Raw genomic sequence first — 18,877 nt, 5'->3', positions numbered from 1 at the left:
ATCTTGCTGCACCACAGGACGGATCTTCATTTTAGCTTCAAAACATTATGTCCTATTTGTGAGGAATCTGGACAGTTCGCTTGTTATGCAATTTGTGATGACTATCATTAATCATGTGAATTATATTGAGTTTGTATGTGGACAGCAGGTTAATTAGATAAAAGATGGTCCTTAATAACCAACAAAAACAAATACTCCATTATAGTTACAAAACTCTGGTGTGCTTATCATCGAATTTAGCATAATTTTATTGATGAATTATTCTAATATGACCTCATTTGCATCTGCACATCATAATTAGAAATTTCCCCGACTGGAGGCACTGTTTGTATGAAACTTTGGCAATGAGCTCATTCTGGGATTTTCGATTAGCCTATTTATGAGTTAAGTTAATTTGGTTTGACGTTTAAAAATTAAATAAATTGGGTCGGATTCTAACTCAACCCTCTTGGTGAGGACAAAGGTACTTTGCTTATTTTCTCCCACTTGCATGAAGCAACCACAGGGACTTGGCCAGAGGGGACAGGAGAGTTGGGTGATGGTGGGGTGAGGGGGAGTCCAATAGTCTGGATTGGATAGTTTGGCTATGATCCAAATAGATCCAGAAATATGATTGAAGTGACTTTAACACCATCTAGAAAATGGTTGATTTATCGATTCAGTCAAAACAGATTCAGAATATCTCAAATGAATTCTAGTTCAGAGAAGGACAGGAATCTAGGGACACTGTGGTCGATAGTTTATTTAATAAACTCATGAATCAGGCAAACAGCTTCTAGAGTGAGGAACAAAGCAAAACATGACTACCAGAAGTGTGTGTAAATGAGGGCTGTTATGATACGTCTTGCTCAGGCTGTGATCAGGGAGGGTAGGGAAATGTGGGGTGGGATTCTCCAGCCGCGCTCGCCCCAAAACTGGAGAATCCCGCCTGAGCTCAATGGACCTTTGCCTAGTCTGCCCCCGCCCACGATGATTCCCGTGGTGGGTGGGACGGAAGAATCTTCCCCCATGATTTTTGGTCGAACGATCTGAGGTTAGTTATATAAACACAATGGTGAGAGTTCTTCACCACAGTTTAATTTTCTCCCCTTCCTGATTTAATGGCTTTGTGGAATGATCAGTATCTGCGCTGTTATTTGTGTGGATGTAATCTTAAATTGCTGTTTCAGCCCTTAAACTGGACGTGTACATATAATGTATTGTAAAGTATTCACTGCAGGGAGACAAGCCAATTTGGCTTTACTGGTCCATGTTGGTGTTGATGATCCAAATAAACCTCCACTCACTGTTGATCAATATCAACATACGCTTCTATTCCTTTCATAGAATCCTACAGTGCAGAAGGAGGCCATTCAGCTCATCGAGTCTGCACCAACTACAATCCCACCCAGGCCCCATCCCCATAATCCCATGCATTTATCCTAGCTAGTCCCCCTGACACTAATGAGCAATTTAGCATGGCCAATGCACCTAAACCTCACATCTTTGGACTGTGGGAGGAAACCGGAGCACCTGGAGGAAACCCACACAGGCAAGAGAATGTACAAACTCCACACAGACAGCGACCCAAGCGGGAATTGAACCAGGGTCTCTGGGGCTTTTAGAGGGCTTGGTCCCTTGACTCTGTGTTTGATCAGGTCTGGGAATAGACCTGCACATGCCCTGGTGGAGTCCTTCAGCTTCTAGCCTTCAGCTCTCTAACTTTCCTTTAAATTGTAGTATTCAGGCAGATCAAGGATTTGTGAGGGACTGGAGAACAGTTTCACCCTCGATATAATGTAGAGAGGGTCACAGTAGACCATGTGTTGAAGAGTCTGGAAGGAGCCAATATGGAGACAGCGCCCATACACAGCGGTACCTTGTTATGGGTTATCAATAAATGGATTAGGTTCAATCATACAAGCCTCTAGAGATCTTAGTGAGACTCCAAGCAACCTTACAGCATAGTGGCAGTGATAGCCAGACCCCAGAATCCCAGAGAAGCTGGAGAATGAGCCCAGAATCTTACAGAATGAAGAAGTAAAAAAAAACGCCATCTGATCTGTGAGCAATGCAGCTAAATTGAAGACACAGCTGGAGATCAGCTAAAAAGAAATTCTATTGCAGATGTTTCTTTTTATTCATCCATGGGACATGGGCATCACTGGCTGGCCATCAAGGCCAGCATTTATTGCCCATCCCAAGTTGCCCTTGAGAAGGTGGTGGTGAGCTGCCAGCTTGCCAATTGAGTGACTTGCTCGGCCATTTCGGAGGGCAGTTGAGAGTCAACCACATTGCTGTGACTCTGGAGTCATATATAGGCCCGACCAGCTAAACACGCAGATTTCCTTCCCTGAAGGACATGAGTGAACGAGATGGGTTTTTCTGACAATCGACAATAATTTTATGGTTGTCAGTCGATTCTTAATTCCAGATATTTTTTATTGAATTCAATTTCCACCATTTGCTCTGGCGGGATTCGAACCCAGATCCCCAGAACATTAGCTGAGTTTCTGGATTAATCGTCTATTAATAACACCATGAGGCCATCGACTCCCCAGGTGTAGTAGCTGAAGGACTCCACCAGGGCATGTGCAGGTCTATTCCCAGACCTGATCAAACGCAGAGTCAAGGGACCAAGCTAGATCACAAAATGCTGAGCAAAATTCAAAAGAGGGAAAAAGGCTGAAAGGCAGCAGAGGAATCCACAGAATCATAGAATCTACAGTGCAGAAAGAGGCCATTCGGCCCATCGAGCCTGCACTGACAACAATCCCACCCAGGTCCTATCCCGGTAACCCCCACATATTTACCCTTCTAATCCCCCGAGTGGCTTAGTGGTATTATGGTGCAGATGAAAAACCAGACCTGATCAAACATAGAGTTGAGGGACCTAGCCAAGCTACAAAAAGGGTGAGCAAAATACAGTAAAAAGGAAAAAAAAAACCCTTTTAAAATCTGAAGCAATCAGCATCAGAACCAACACACCAGAATGCAGCTTCAGGAAGCTTCAGGAATGAGTCCACAGCCAGCACCATTACACTTGGTCGTCTAGTTCGACTGAAAAAAAAGTTTTAAGCCATGGCTTAAAAATCACCTTCCAGTATATTTTCTCTAATTCAAAAACTCACTAGAGGGGCTTCTTATTTTGATGACTTTCTGCAGAGAGAATCATTTTTAAAAAGTGGCCACACCAGAGACATGTGAGCCCCCCAAAACCCGACAAGCGCGGGAAGAACAAAGAGGAGGAAAAAATGGCTGCTGCAGAACTATCTTGAAGAAAAGAAAATGAAGCAGGTACTCAACTGTCATGAAAAATGGATGGATAGTAAATTAAGTCTACCAGACCAACGGTCTGGCTGTGAATGCAGGAAAGCTATCTGAGCACGGTGGCACAGTCGTTCGCACTGCTGCCTCACAGCGCCAGGGACTCGGGTTCAATTCCAGCCTCAGGTCACTGTCTTTGTTAAGTTTGCAATTTCTCCCCATGTCTGTGTGGGTTTCCTCCGGGTGCTCCACTTTCCTCCCACAGTCCAAAGATGTGCGGGTTAGGTTGATTGGCCATGCTAAAATTGACCCTAGTGTCAGGGGGATTAACAGGGTAAATGTGTGGGGTTACGGGAATAAATTGTGATGGGTGGGATTTTGATTGGTCCAGACTTGATGGGTCGAAAGGTCTCCTTTTGTACTGTAGGAATTCTATAAGGTCAGGTAGGAGCCAAATGAGAATCAAAATTGGGCACTTTGGAGAAGAAGGCTTGTAGATTACAGGTGTACATCAGGATTAATCAGAGAAAATACAAGTTAATACATTTTTATACTTGTTTAGTGTATTTGCAGATGATGTAATACTAATGCAAGGTATAGAGGAAGCCTCAACCACATTTGGTGAAGTATCAAAAGCCCTTTGACAATTATTTTGGACTTCAAGTTGTTGAGAGAGCAGATTTTTTTTTGTAAAGGTCTAGAACACACCTGGCTAAACACTGAATGAGTAAGGAGACCCCAGGATGGGGAAAACTGGAGATCCCAGATTGAAGGAAGTCAGGATACCTGAGGCTGAGGGAAACAATGCCTAAGCAAACCACAAGATGGTTGCTAACCATGTCAGCATAATGAAATGGACAAGCCAAAGAGTTTGGTGGAGAAGAAAGAAGACGCTGAGAAGCAGATGGAAGGCTTCGAAGTATATCTTTATGAAAGTGCCAACACCTTATCCAAACCACAATAGCAAGAGGCAGTGCAGAGCAAGCAGCTGGTTGTGAATGAAGGAAAGCTATCTAAATGTCCCAAAAGAAACAAAACCTTAAAAAGTAAATGAAGAAATTCCACAGGGAAATGTTCGTATCAACATTGAAGAACTCAACCATGCGTACAGCCAAGAACAACAGCAGGCAGAAAAGGTACTCAAATAAATTGCTGCCCTAAAAACTCTTTGAAGACTCAATATGTGCCCCTGGATAAACATGAGGATTTAAAAAGGACCTACTTCAGAAAAAGCTGTGCTTGAACTATCAGGAGCGACAAAGCAATGCACTAAAGTTCAGCATTAGTTGGAAAGAGGTCAACAAGAAAATGACAGTTGAAAGAACCCAATCTGCTTCAAGATCAAATACAAAAGAAGTATATAATCCTTCAGCGGTATAAATAAATGAAGAGTTTCTTAAGCAGCAGAATCAAAGAACAGTAGAAAAGACACAAAGAGACTCTGTTGAATTACTGGAAAACTTAGAATGAACAATTGTGCTTTTTAAGGAAAAAGCAAACATGCTGAAGGACATTCGAATGCTACGAAGATTCATCAGGTCAAAATTAGTTTCAAAGAGAAGCAAAATTAATTTAATGCCACTGCGAATGAACTGAAGAACCAGTTGGCAAAGAAGACTCAGCAATGTTCAATATTTCAGGAGGAAGCCAAGAGCTACAAGAAACAGACTGAAAATCTGAAGAATGGGCTGAATGGAAAAGAGGAGGCATTCAAAGTAAAAGCTATAGAGCTTTCTAAGCTGCAAACAGATAATGAAGCCACAAGTAGCAGAATTATAGAACTTAAACAAGTTAAGACTCCATTGGAGACAGACCAGGCCAAGATTCAAACCAAAATGAAGGACAGGACAAAGCTCCACTGAAGCACAGAAAGAAACAACTGAAATAAGATTGGAAAATGTAAATCCAAAGCTGAAGCTCAAGGAACTAGAAGAAAAAACACCAGATGCCTCAACTATGCTGAGAACCACTGAGTTGTTGAAAAATGACATAGCTAAAATGAAAATCAAGAACCCAAAACATCGAGAAAAGATTGGACAGGTACAAGACAAAGTAGAAATTCTCAAACAATGGTATGAAGTATCTCATAGAATCATAGAATCTCGACAGTGTAGAAGGAGGCCATTCAGCCAATCGAGTCTGCACTGACTCTCTGATAGAGCATCTTACCCCGGCTCACCCCCCTACCCCATTTTTTTAACCCCAAGCATTTACCCCGCTAATCCCTCGAAACCCACATATCTTGGGACACATAGGTGCAATTTAACATCACCAATTCACCCAACCAGCCCATCTTTGGAGTGTGGAAGGAAACCGCAACACCCGGAGGAAACCCACACAGGCACAGGAAGAATGTGCAAACTCCACACAGACAGTCACCCAAGGCTGGACTCGAACCTGGGTCCCTGGCGCTGTGAGGCAGAGGTGCTAACCACAGTGCCACTAGCAGAAATAACATTTTAAAAATTGAGCTTCAAGGACAGCACACAGAAATAAGGCTCTGCTAAAGAAAAAGTGTTCAGTGCAGAGAAACCACTTTCACAAGCGGAAAATGAGTTTGCTGATGAAAAATTGGATTTGGATGAACTTCAAGTACCAGGAGTATCTATTAAGGATCATGAAAAATGCTTGGAACAGGGTAAGGAATTGCTGATGAATCAAGAATTGGTTGAATGTGGAATTAGCATCCAAAACTGAAGAAATTCTTGAACTTCAATCCAATGTAAAGAACATGAAAGATGAAAATCATAGAATTATTGAATCCCTACGGTATAGTAGGAGGCCATTCGGTCCATCGAGTCTGCGCTGATAACAATCCCACCCAGGCCCTATCCCTGTACCCTACATAATCCCCCTGACACTCAGGGGAAATCCCATCCAGATCTGTTCCCCATAAACCCAAGTATTTACCCCACTAATCCCCCTAACTATATAGAGTCATTGAGTCATACAGTGTGGAAAAAGGGCCTTCGGCCCAACTTGTCCATGCCGCCCTTTTCTTTTTAACCGCTAAACTAGTCCCAATTGCCCTCGTTTGGCCCATATCCCACTCTACCCAACCTACCCATGTAACTGTCTAAATGCTTGACAGAGTTATAGCCTACTGCACCTGGTATTCCCAGGCAGGCTCCAATCCAAGTACTAACCAGGCCTGATCCTGCTTAGCTTCCGAAATCAGACGAGATTGGGCGTTTTCAGGCTAGTCTGGCCGTAGGCCAAAGGATATCTTAGGACACTAAGGGGTAATTTAGCTTGGAAAATCCACCTAATCTGACCTGAGTCAACTCTGAACTCGCCAGAGCAATTGCTGAGCTGAATGAAAAGATTCATAAGCTTGAAAACGTTTGGAAAAGGAAAATAAACAAATATTTGACTGAAATTGTGAAAGAAATGGAAATGAAGGTTCCATTTCGAAACGTCAACATTCAGCAGGAATATGGTGGACTCCACGAAGAAAGAGAACCCGGCTCGACTTTAGGGATGAACGGAGTGAAATTCACTTTGGAAGGAATGGGCAAACCCACAGGGCCTGATTTTACCCTTTTGATTCGAAGTGCTGAATCTGGGAGTGTTCGAGATCCGACTTGTAAACCTGTTCTCAGGCGCCCCCCCATGCTTGAAAAAAAGCAGCGATTCTGAATCGCGTTGCAGAAGCCTGTGGGTGGGGCTTATCGCGCCCGAAACGCTGCAGGTCCAATCGGAGCCTTCAACTGCGCATATTCAGTAGAACAATCTTTGATTAAAAGCTCCCTTGTCACATCGCTCCCAGTCGCATAAAGTGAATAAAGTGTCCTGGGAGTGATGGCTCCCACAGATACCGCCCCACCCCAACAACATAACTGAAACCCTTATCCCCCCCCATGCTTCCCAGACCGATCGCGGCCCCCTGTCCCCTTCCTCCCCATTAATCGCACACAGAGTGGCAGCGGACCCCCTCTTCCCTCCCACCAATCGTCCGCAAAGTGGCAGCGGATACCCCCTGCACCCACACCACCACCCCCACCCTCCCACCAGAGAACGATCTGACCCACCTCCCTCCTCCTACCCCCCTCACCAGAGAACGACCTGACCCGCCTCCCTCCTCCTCCCCCCACCAGAGAACAATCTGACCTGCCTCCCTCCTCCTCCCCCCCCACCTGAGAATGATCTGACCCGCCTCTCTCCCCCTCCCCCCACCACAGAATGATCTGACCCACCTCCCTCCCCCTGCCCCACCACCAATCTGAGTTAGAGAGCCACTGGAAGCTCTGAACTTACCTCCTCAGAAGCTGGAGCGCCCGAAACGAGACCTTTGCGGACCATGTCTGTTTTGCGCCGAATCTGGACAGACGAACGTTGTGGTAAAGGAGGAAATGCCGGTAAGTTTGGGCGTCCAGCCCATTAAGTCAATTTAAATGCATGCAAATACATTTAAATTGCTGTCGCTCCATTTTTGGGTGCTGTCCCGATCGTGGCCATTTTCATGTCTTGGTAAAGGGGGAACCAGCACGGAGGCGGGTATGGATTGCGCTACTCATCTCATGCCTGACTTTACCATGTTTCCGCACCCAAAAATGGACGCAACGTGATGGTAAAATCGGGCCTACAGTGTCTGTACAAAACAAACTGGTTGTTGACAAAGAGAAATTCAATTCAGGGAGCAAAAAGCAAATCAAATGGAGACAACAAAGTGCTACAATTTCAACACCAAACTGACAACATCTACCTGAAACAACTGAAACTACTAATCCTCCAAACACGAGAGGCCAAGATCAGGAAGAATTGTTAAGCCTCCAGACTATCCGAATTCATAAAGCCAGAGGCAGAGTTTTCTGTTCCCTCTGTGGAGTGTTTTGCTATAGAGGTGGGCCACCATTGGCTGGTGTTGGGATAAACTGTTCCCCTTTGCTGTCAGGGGGGTATTTCTGGATTACCAATAAAAGTTTTATGTTTAAACATACAAGCCTCCAGACGGCTTATTGAGTCACCAAACAACCTTGCAACAGAATTCATCTATGCTATTTACTTCCCTGTTGTAACAAATTCCACAGTCTAACCACTCTCGAGTAGAGTGGTTTCTCCTGAATGTCCCACTGAATTTACTGTGACTACATTTATGCAATCCTAGCTCTGATCTGGTCTGCAAGTGGAAACAGCTTCTCTATGTCTACCCTATCAAACATGTTAATTGGGTACATACGGCATACAAAATAGGAGCAGAAGTCGGCCATTCAGCCCCACAGGCCTGCTCTGCCGTTCAATAAGTCCATGGCTGATATGTTTTTGTTTCAAGTTCCAGATTTCCATCTACCCCCGATAACCTTTGATCCCCTTGCCTAAGAAGAATCTATCGACATCCGTCTTAAAAATATTCAGTGATCTTACCTCCACTGCCTTCTGAGGCAAAGAGTTCCAAAGTCGCACAGCCTTATCAGAGGAAAGGTTTCTCCTCATTTCTCTTCCAACTTTAAATCAGGGCTCCTTATTTCTGGACTCACCCACAAGAGGAAACATCCTTTCCACATCCAACTCACCAATACCGTTCAGCATCTTACATACTTCAATCAAAGCACCCCTCACTTTTTTAAACACCGGTGGAAACAAGGCCAGATTGTCTAATCTTCCCTCAGAAGGAATCCCACTCATTCCGGCTATCAATCTAATAAATTTCCTCTGAACCGCCTCTAATGCATTTATATCCTTCCTTAAATAAGGAGACCAAAACTATACACAGGATTTGAGATGTGGTCTCACCAATGCCCTGCATAAGTGAAGTATAAAATCCTTACTTTATGTTCAATTCCTCTGTTAAGAAAGGGTAGCATTACATTAGCCTTCTAATTACCTCGATCCTTCTTACCTTGGAGTTCTGCAGTTATTCTCCACTGAAGTATTATTCTGCTTTTTCATTCTTCCTGCCAAGTGAACATCTTCATATTTTCTCTCATTATATCCCCGCTGCCAGATTTCCACCCACTCAGTCAATCTATCCATATCCATCTGCAACCTCCTTATGACCTCTTCACAGCATATTCCCCTGCCTGCATTTGTGGCACCTGCATATATAGTCCTTCAGCTAAGTCATCGATATAAATTGTAAAAGGTTGAGGCTCCTGTGGGACTTGTAACATCTTGCCACTCAGGAAAAGATCCACGTGATTATGGACATTGAGTGTTGGAAGGCTGTTCATCATAAGCTATTTTGAAATCCAATATGTGTACGCTTAACCTTACCAACAGGAGTCACTGGACTACGATCAGGAACCAAATTTTTAAAAGATAGTGAGTGACACTGTGCATCTTTTAAATGTATTTCATTGAATCATAGTTTCTGACGTACCAACCTAATGAAACATCATAAAAAGGCATAACACTAAGAGCCCATATCAAATCAAAAAGAGCCTTATTCAACAACATGTGCAGAATACAGGGCAACTGCAGCCAAAACACAAGTGAGTGACTTCAAATATATTCCACTAAAGTTAAAGAATAAAGGCACTGGGGTTACAAAAAAAAACATAATATGACGCCTTAAGCCAAAATCATTCCCTTAGCTCTTTTCAAAACACATCAGCAACCTTCCCTTTATTAAAGATATTTGTTAAGAATTGTAGTTAAAGATTTGATTGTTACTAGCTTCTGGCAACACATGTCCCAAACCAATTGCCCCTGTGCACTGCAAGAATTCAAGAGATTATTTAAGATCTGCGTATCAGAGCATTTAGGAGGAAAATTTAAACAGCTGCCACAAAAATATATTCCCAATGATCTAACCAGTGCCTCAGCAACTGCAGTAAAGTGAAGTGTGCAAAATATGACTGATGAATAGAACATGACACTATGGAAGATATTCTAATGTGACTAACTGATATAGGATTGCGTCATAGTTTTTTTCCATCCTTTCAGGAAGAAATAAGACTCTGCTGTTCAATGAGTATGACGATGGCAAAATTTGTATCTTTTCCTCTGTTCCGATGCTTTTGTCTGGATTGATCGTCAACAAAAGTAATGTTGCCCATGTGAAGACTCCCAATAACACACATGCAGCAATGGTCTGCAAGGAAGCTGACATGGTGACAGTACGTGCACTGAGCCTTCCTTTCAGCTTGACAGCAAGCCTGAATTTTAATGTTAAGTATATGGGAGATTCCCCCACCCCCTCCGCACCCCAAACCCGCCAGCCCCGATTGCGAACCACAATGGCCCACAGAATCGGGAGTCAACAGTTTTGCGCTGATTGCCAAATCCTCTGCGACCCTCCCAGGCCACGCTGCCGGACCTGATCGGGTTCCCAGCCAAAGTCCCTCGCTATTCACCAGGCGAGCTTTAGTACAGGTCCCTGACAAGCAACGACCTGACGTGTTGGACTGTGAGGGTTGAGGAAGCACCACCAACCCCTCAGCATTGAGAGGCATTCCCCCTCCCACCGCCCCCCCCCCAACCCCCCACCATCCAGGCAAGGGATTTATCTGACCCTCCCCTCCCACTCAAACATCCCCCCTCCCCCTCGGACCCCCTCCCCAGCGGGTTCTCCACTATGAATAGGATAGCATCTATCAGGTGGGAGAATGTCAGCTGATTGACTCTGCAAACATTTAGGGCACAATCTTACCGGCCGTTCATGCCACACTCCTGCTGCCGTGAGGTCGGAGAATTTGACTGCTGGCCAAATCTCCGTTCACTGCAGCGGGATTGGAAATTCCCGCCGGCATGAACGGCCGTAATGTTCTGGCCTTAGTCCCAATTCAGGAAAATCGCCGCCTTGGTGTTTTAATTCAACTCATATGGAAAGCAAAATGCAAATTTAAAAAATAACAAAATATTTATCATGTACAACACGTTCAAAATTTAATTCCGTAATATATTATAATGAATGTTTTGTGACCAAATTACAGTGCATTAAATATAAATATTAAAAATATATTATCATGCAAAATGAAGCAATTATTGCTCAAAGCTATTGCTCAAGGACACCAATGTAATTGGTTATTTAGATACTTCTAAGAGTTTTGACCCCTTGAATTTCTCTCCCAGATTTCAGCAACATTAATTTTTCAATGGAGCAAAGTCAAACGACAAAAACTAAACAATTGAAAGATGCTTGTCCAGGCAGTGATCAACTTGTTATGTAACTCAACAAGGCAGCTTAAAGAATCAAAATTAATTTCCATGCACAGGCACTCACTGTTTGTGATCTTAATTCTTCTTAATGAGTCTCACTTCTAATTGTTCTTCAACTATTTTCCTCAGAATTGTTTGCATGCATCACTAAAACACCCAGGGAGAAATAAATGATCGAGGCAAATGCACGCTTCTGATACATCGTGGAACACTTACCTTACCGTGCTTCAGTGTCCAGCTGTTCAAAAGCTTCCTTCACAGTGAAAAAAGTTTAAAATGTTATGCTCAAGTTTCAAGCATTGCTCTTATCTGTGGCTTTGCTTCTTCACCCGGCTGAAGCAGCTCTGTAGATATTCATGTATGTTGAATACTAGTCTAAATGTAGAGTAAGGACCTATTTATTTTAAAAATAACCTTGTGCAAAGCACTGGATGAGCAGAATGAAATGAGCTTGTTTTGAACCGAGAAATCAGAGTAAATTGCACAGATTTCCGTACATGACTTCAAGCAACACTTCCTGAATGCTTGCCAAAGCATTCTTTTTTTTTGAGAACAGCCAGAAACGTTGTTTATCTAAGAGGAAGAGAGGTCTGCAAGTGAGTCAAATGTATGGTAGTTCTTCAAAAGCTATTGGATGTGCATGTCCAACAAGCAAAACGTGTCTTTCAGATATTGTGAGAGTGAGGAAAATATGTTTCGCAACTTTCACACTTATGTGCTATTTGCAGTGTGTAATATAATCCTCTTGCAAATTCGCAGAAAGTTCATTAAATTTACAACCCTTTTTATGACTGCAATACTTCTGGACCGAGTATTCAAGTAATGCAATTCATAAAGGGCCACATTGCCCATTCACTTGATGTAAAAGGCAAAGGAGAGAAGTTAAGGAGCAAGGAAACTAACAGCATGGATATATCATATTGTGGAACTGGTTACAGAGCACCTTTGGTAGATTCCAGGCATCAGTAAGTGGTGGATGTAATTTTGACATCAGTCAGGTAAAGAATGAGGAATATCGGAACATGATTTCTAAAGATGATATAGGAAAAGATACCAACAAAGTACATATCTTGCAAGAGTTTCCTCTGGATGCCCCGTTTTCCTCCCACAGTCCAAAGATGTGCAGGTTAGGTGAATTAACCATGCTAAATTCTCCCTCAGTGTGCCCGAACAGGCGCGGGAGGGTGGTGACTAGAGGATTTTCACAGTAACTTAATTGCAATGTGAATGTAAGCCTACTTGTGATTAATAAATAAACTTTTAATTCTTCACATTATCAACACACCAGGATTTATAAAGAGAGGTGCAGTCCCAATTCTCTCGTCATAACTCATGTACTTTAAGTCACATAAGACAAATAAACAGTAAAGGACATAATTTTACTCCACTGAAGCTAAAGTTACAGCTCACATTCCCCTGAGCCATTTACATAAGTATGTCAAAGAACAGGGATTTCGATTTATCCTCATCCTCCTTCAGATAACACATATTTAGTTTTTGACTGCTGCAATATAGTGACTGATGGTCCGGCTTTCAAATCAATGAGAAGATATACAACTTAACTGGTTAACTGATTTTAAATGTACAAACTTGCCCATAAGTGCCAAGTATGTGGAAAGTGCACAAGTCTAACGGCACTGAGAGACAATTTTAAATTCAATACAGACTTACTTATACTGCTGAAGATATTGAAGACACATGTTGCTTTGGCTTCTGAACTCGGCAGTCTTCTGTACATCAATGGATGAGTAGGTGATTTTGAACCAATGCATAATTTTCAGCTTAGGGCAGTGTCTCAGCAAATTCCCATGAGAAATGGTCCATTTATAAATAGAAATTAAGGTTAAAAAGAAAGAGTGGCTCAGTTAAGGAGGAGCTGTTCAGTTGAATAGTAGGAAGTGCCTCGTTCAACTCATGGAAGGGCAACGTGGGAAGGAAAGCTAGTTCAGCTATCGGCCAACAAACATGTGGAAACATCTGAGCCAAGGGTTCAATCTTCACTAAACTAGCAACCTCTTCAACAATGCTGTGAACAGGTAACAAACAGATGCTAAGACAGGGATTGGGGGAGTTTACCTGTCCCGCCCACCACGGGAATCATAGTGGCTGGCGAGACAAGCTATGCAAAGCTGACCTCAGGCAGGACTTTCTAGTTTTGGGGTGAGTATGGCCAGAAAACCCTGCCCAGGGTGTGATAACCCCCATGAGCTCCATTGGGGCTCACTACATGATTTCCCTGTGGGGCTCATTGAATACAAGTTCCCTTGGCAATAGACAAAGGCTTGTCCAAGTGGAACTCGACGCTTGAGCCCTTTATTATAAGACAGAAACCGGGAGGGTCTGCAGAACCTTTGTCGTGTATGTACTCCACGGAGTAGTGGCTTTATTTTGTGTTTAGCAATAAATAATGTTCCTTTCCAGTTGGGCTTCCTGAGTTATTACACAGGGCAAATATCAGAAGTAGAGTTGTCCTCGGGCTGGTCAACAGTCAATAATGACTGAGATCCAACAGTAAGTTCCACCTTTGAACCCACTCCTCCCCCTCCCACAAGGTGGAGAATATTCTGGGGGAATGCAAAAAATATTTGGCAGATGTAGGAGGGATTTAAAGCCATCAACAAAGAAGCAAATAAAAAGGAGTGGCTTTACTTAGAGGCAAGATATTATCCATCAAAGGTAATCTGAACTGAACAACTTGATTCTCTAACGGAAGGCTATAAAGTTATATCAATAAAAGCCTAGGGAAGGTTCTGTGCTTTTCTTCTCTGTTGGAGTGCAATGCATGGTGCAGTTTATTTTGGGAGAAAGAAAAGGAAAAAACATAGAAGCTTAAAAATTTGGCTCCGTAGTGGCCATATTTCTAGCGCTATGGGTGCGATTTCCCATCCAAAATGGTATTGGTCCTGTGGAAGCACCCTTTTGGTGTGGAGCACCTATGTGACACCATTTTGAATAGACCAGCAGTGCAATATGGACTTACATCAAGTTTTGGCTGCACGCAATAACTAGTTATGTCTGTTATGCAATGAGATTGTATATAAAGGTGTGATATCTTAAGTCAAATTGGCCATGATTGAGTTTGCCAGCTTGATCTTTGAGGCAACAGAACGGTTAAGTGAGTGAAAAATAGTAATGGTCAATTCACCTCTGCAAGGAAGCACATATACAGGAAGCAGTATGAAATATCTGGTGTGCTGTATGTGCTGCATTCCTAAGACAGGAAATGGGCAATAAAAAGTCCAAATGCCTGTAATTGTAAGAGATCAGGAAATATTCCAGTGGTACCAGTACAATGGTTATCAAGGCACTGACAGGAAGAATCTCATTAAGGAAATCTTGAAACTTCTTCTGTTTTCATAGTTTATCATTGAAGTTAGTGGAGAAGGGACAGGTAAAAGGGTAGGCCTGCGGTTACAGAGGTGGGGGGGGGGGGGAAGTACAAAGGGCTCATGGAACTATCTACAGCTTGTACACCAGCAGTGATTGTGGGATGAGGGGGAAGTGGAATGTGGGGAGGAGGTGTAGCTATCAGCTTTCTGCCATCTTCAATGATGTCCGACCAACTGTGGGTCATGGCCTCACTTATGATCACTCCAATGATTGTGAACGCTTACCTTCCTGTGGTGGGGACATGGAGTCCTGCCTGCCCTCAGCCGCCCACGCATCCATCAAGACCCCATCCCTCCCCAACCTGCACTACCTGTCGCAGTCAGAATACTCCTTCAGTTAGCTGTCTTATTTGTTATGTTCTTTTAAAGATTGACCTGTGATGGCTTCCTTCAAATTCAACCATATTCAAAAACATAATTTTGCAGTGTGCTGTTGGCAAAATGTTTCTTAAAAAAGTGTCTTTGCAGTCATCCAATCACACATAGCAACCCAATATGGAACTTCACAGAGACCACCAGAAGAATTATTATTCCACAATACAAATTCAGCGACTTGTTCTATTATCTATGATTCTATTCCTGGGCTAGAGGGATCAAGGTATATGGTGGCTGGGGGGTGGCGGAGGGGGGGAGGTGGTGGGAGGGGGTAAGGGGGGGATCAGGATGTTGAATTTGATGATCAGCCAAGATCGAAATGAATGGCAGAGCAGCTTCGTAGGGCCGAATGGCCTCCTCCTGCTTCTAGTTTCTAAGTGTGACACCTCTTATTCTTTTTTTTTTGCAGAGGTGAGATCCAAAAAGGAAAAGCCTGCTAATTTCTTTTAACAGAGTGCTCGGTCGGTTCTATCCACCTCCATGGCTTTAATCTCTTCCTTCATGGGATGTGAGCTTCACTCGCAAGGTCAGCATTTATGGTCCGTCCCAATTTGCCCTGGAGAAGGTGGTGGTGAACCGCCTCCTTGAACCGCTGTCAACTATCTGATGTAGGTACACCTGCTGGGCAGGAACTTCCAGAAGTTTGATCTAGTATCAGTGAAGGAATGGTCATATAGTTACAAGGGTGGAGTGCGGCTTGGAATGGAACTTGCAATGGTGGTTTTCCTAAGTATCTATTGCTCTTGTTCTTCCGATTGGCGGATGTTATGAGTTTGGAAATTGCCGTTGAAGGACCCTTGGCAGCTGTGCATTCAATCTGACTGTGCTATTTACGGAATAGTTTTAGGCTTGTCATTTTTGTAATCTTGGAGTGTGAGTGCAGCAAATTGATGATACATTAGGAGATGGCTTCCTGTGTGTAATGATTGTTACAAAGGAGGCCTTTACAACCTTGCTACACATTGGACATGCTCATCTCCACCTGTATGACAAACATTCAAGAGTGTATACGTTGGAGGGACAGGGGAGAAAAATAAGAACAATATTCTCTTATGCTGTGATGATCTTTAACCACAGAACAGCACAGCAAGGAATATCTTAATTTCTTTAAATTTTCAAAGGAATCTACTTGTTTTTCAGAATGTTTGAAAAAAGGCTTTGAAAAATTGGCATAAAATGTAAAGGGAATCAATTATAAACTGGAATTTTTGACAATAATATGAGTATTGGTCAATATGACCTGGCCACCCATAACCTGGAAGCAACACCAACAAGAAGGAAGTTAACAAAAAAGCCATGCTATTGGTGGACACAAAAATGAGGTCCATGCGAAGGAGCTGGAGGAGGAAAGCGATCGGGTCACAGTTGCAGACAGTGCCCGCATGCTGGTGCGCAGACTGCACTGGAGGCACATGGAGCCAGAGAATTGCAGGGAGGAGCCAAGGGTATTTAGCACCAGCGAGAACCCTTTTTGGGATTCTCCCAGCCCCCATTCCGGGACGTAATCTGGTTCCCGCCCAGTGAGGGGGAAACCAGATTAGTATATTTAAAGATTAATTTAAATATGCTCAGTCAGTTACCAGCTGGACCCTCCCTGCTCCCGGGATTCTTCGACCCTCGGGCGCAGCGGGAACCTGGCATGAATCACTGCTGGCATCCACAAACGGAGAATAGGAGAGCGACCTTATCAGTGGGGCGAGCTGGTAAGATCACGTGAGAGCTGAAAAGTCAGGGTCACGCTCGATTCTTCACCTCTCGCGATCTGACTGACACCGGATATATGCAGCGCGATCAGCCTCGCATCCATTTCCGGGGAAAGGTTGATTCGATTTGATTTGATTTGATTAGATTAATTATTGTCACATATATTAGCATACCATGTAAAGTATTGTTTCTTGCACGCTATGCAGACAAAACATACCGTACATAGAGAAGGAAAGGAGAGAGTGCAGAATGTAGTGTTACAGTCATAGCTAGGGTGTAGAGAAAGATCAACTTAATGCAAGGTAGGTTCATTCAAACGTCTGACAGCAGCAGGGAAGAAACTGTTCTTGAGTCGGTTGGTACGTGACCTCAGATTTTTGCATCTGTTTCCCAATGGAAGAAGGTGGAAGAGGGAATGTCCGGGGTGCTTGGAGTCCTTAATTATGCTGGCTGCTTTGCCGAGGCAGTGGGAAGTGTAGACAGAGTCAATGGATGGGAGGCTGGTTTGCGTGATGGATTGGACTACATTCATAACCTTTTGTAGTTCCTTGCGGTTTGGGCAGAGGAGGAGCCCATACCAAGCTGTGATACAACCAGAAAAAGTGCTTTCTATGGTGCACCTGTAAAAGTTGGTGAGAGTTGTAGCTGACATGCCAAATTTCCTTAGTCTTCTGAGAAAGTAGTTGTTGGTGGGCTTTCTTAACTATACTGATGACTGGGGGAGACCAGGACAGGTTGTTGGTGATCTGGACACCTAAATACTTGAAGCTCTCGACCCTTTCTACTTCATTCCCATTGATGTAGACAGGGGCATGTTCTCCTCTATGCTCCCTGAAGTCGATGACAAGCTCCTTCATTTTGTTGACATTGAGAGAGAGATTATTGTTGCCTCACCAGTTCACCAGATTCTCTATCTCATTCCTGTACTCTGAATAATTCTCCAAATCGGCTGAATAATTTATTTAAATTTATAATAATCGGAACTTACGTTGATTTAATGAGCCCGGGATGAAATCGTCCAGGCTCACTTGCCCCTGTGGCTTTGCTGTGAGAGGTTCTCTCTGGCAAGGATCATAGCTGGTCTCCAACAATGAGGACCAATCGTGATGGCCTCATTGGTAGAACTGGGGGCCATTGAGACCCCCAGGGGGTCGGGGGAATGAGGGTGTGTGCCTTTGGCAGTGCCAACCCTGGGCAGCAGGCAGTGCCAAGAGGGTGGGGAAAGTGGCAGCAGGGCCTACTGGGGGCACGGGGCCAGACCAGGGGTGGCCGCTCACTGAGGGGGGATCTGCTGGGCATTCTGCAAAGTGATCAGTGGGAAGAGGGAGGCCGGTCAGGGGGGTGAAGCGGTCAATCACAGATGGCGTCAGGTGGGCCAATCATGCGGGGGTCAGGTGGCCTATCATGGGGAGGAGGAGGGAGGGATGGATTGATCCAGGCAGGGGGTTTGCGGAGACGGTTGGTTGGATGGGTGGGGGGGTTCGCAGTAGGTCACAGGCCCCCGTGGTAGCTGGGGTGGGATGCTGTTTCTGATGTTGGCTGATAGCAGCAGAGGCCGAGTGACAGGCCTAAAAGCAAAATACTGCAGATGCTGGAATCTCAAACAAAAACAGAAAATGCTGGAAAATCTCAGCAGGTCGCCAGCATCTATGGAGAGAGAATGGAGCCAACGTTTCGAGTCCAGATGACCCTTCATCAGAGCTCTGACGAATTTCCCATTTCCTGTTTTTGTTGTGTGAGTGAAAGGCCTTTGCTGCTGGAGACCTGCACATGCGCAATGTCGCACCCTGCTGTTCTCAGCCAGCATTCGGGTGACTTAAGACCTGCCCCCTTCTCCTACAAGCGACAAATCGTATCTGCTGTTAATTTTACTCTAAGTGGATAAGATTCAAGATTTGAACTCACCCAAAAAACAGATCTGAAACACTTCTGTTTTTACACCCGTCCTGGACTAAAAGTTGTTTTTGTAATATCACTCCCTATGTGTGATGATCACACCGGAGGGTGGGGGTGCTTGGAGGGCATTGAAGCCCCTGGGTGGTTGGAGACATGCCAGGGAAGTG

General features: G+C 44.0%; 1 pseudogene; it reads right to left on the bottom strand.

Moving 5' to 3' along the window:
- Window positions 1-6,343: 6,343 nt before the first annotated feature.
- On the bottom strand, window positions 6,344-6,462 carry LOC144509534 (5S ribosomal RNA; annotated as a pseudogene).
- Between the last annotated feature and the right edge of the window lie 12,415 nt (window positions 6,463-18,877).

The sequence above is a fragment of the Mustelus asterias genome, chromosome 21, assembly GCF_964213995.1.
Source record: "Mustelus asterias chromosome 21, sMusAst1.hap1.1, whole genome shotgun sequence".
In the NCBI taxonomy this organism is placed as follows: domain Eukaryota; kingdom Metazoa; phylum Chordata; class Chondrichthyes; order Carcharhiniformes; family Triakidae; genus Mustelus; species Mustelus asterias.
The sequence above is the reverse complement of the archived record's forward strand: the minus strand, read 5'-3'. Positions and strand labels throughout refer to the sequence as shown.